Raw genomic sequence first — 954 nt, forward strand, 5'->3', positions numbered from 1 at the left:
TCTCTAAGCAGGGTTAAATTTAATGGCATATTGAACAAATTCAGCAAATAACTGTTATCATTAATGGTAACATAGGCCTTGTATAATTTTGTTTGAATGTTCCTGTGTGTGTGTGTACGTCTGGGTATGTGTGTCTCTCGCTGTGTGTGTGTGTGTGTGTGTGTCTGTATTTGTGTTTCTTTTTTTCTTTTTTCTTTTTTTTTTTTTAGCCTACAGCACCTGGTCATCCTAAGTGGTCTCCCATCCAAGTACTAACCAGGCCGGACCCTGCTGAGCTTCCAAGATCAGACGGGATCGGGCGCGTTCAGGGCGGCGAGGCCGTAGACTGTATTTGTGTTGCTTTGTGTGTTTCTGTGTGTGTGCGCGCGCGCGTGTGTGAGCTCTGAGGCTAAGTGCCACGGCCGCTGACCTGTCCCCCCTCTGTGGACCTAGGCCCCCCGTCCCTGTGCTACGGTGCCCTCTCTGATCTCCGCGGGCTGGCTTCACCCCTACACGGCATCTGGTACAGAATCCAACCCGGCAAATCAAACACCAAGAAATAAAAGCAGGGAAGTGGCTGGCTGTGGGTCTTCCCCGGCGAGTTACGATTAGCAAACGGACACACAGATGAGCCTTCGCTGCTTCTGCCGAGAAACACGGGGAGCGCGCAGCCCCCCGGGGCCGCGCCGGCGCAGTCCGCCCGCAGCCTTTGTTCAGCCCGGCAGCCCGCGCCCCCTCGGCGGGCATGTTTGCCGTGGCTCCTGGAAGCCCGGGAGCCCACAGGTCAGAGAACAGGGTTTTGATGGATTATGGGGTTGTAACTGTCTCTGCCAGTTGACAGCTTTTATTGGCTGGGAGGATGAGCCCGTAAAGCTTTATATAATTATTGTATTAAAGGCGCTGTGCCTCTGCGCTGCCCGTGCTTGTTCAGGGATCAATGTGAAGATAATTTCAAAAATGAATAGTAAGTATTGA

The 954-nt window shown here is 52.5% G+C and overlaps 1 pseudogene; it reads right to left on the reverse strand.

Annotated features, from left to right (window-relative positions):
- Positions 1-207: 207 nt before the first annotated feature.
- LOC118610307 lies at positions 208-326 on the reverse strand (annotated as a pseudogene).
- Positions 327-954: the final 628 nt, after the last annotated feature.

This window comes from Rousettus aegyptiacus, unplaced genomic scaffold (genome assembly GCF_014176215.1).
Source record: "Rousettus aegyptiacus isolate mRouAeg1 unplaced genomic scaffold, mRouAeg1.p scaffold_m13_p_12, whole genome shotgun sequence".
Taxonomy (NCBI): Eukaryota; Metazoa; Chordata; class Mammalia; order Chiroptera; family Pteropodidae; genus Rousettus; species Rousettus aegyptiacus.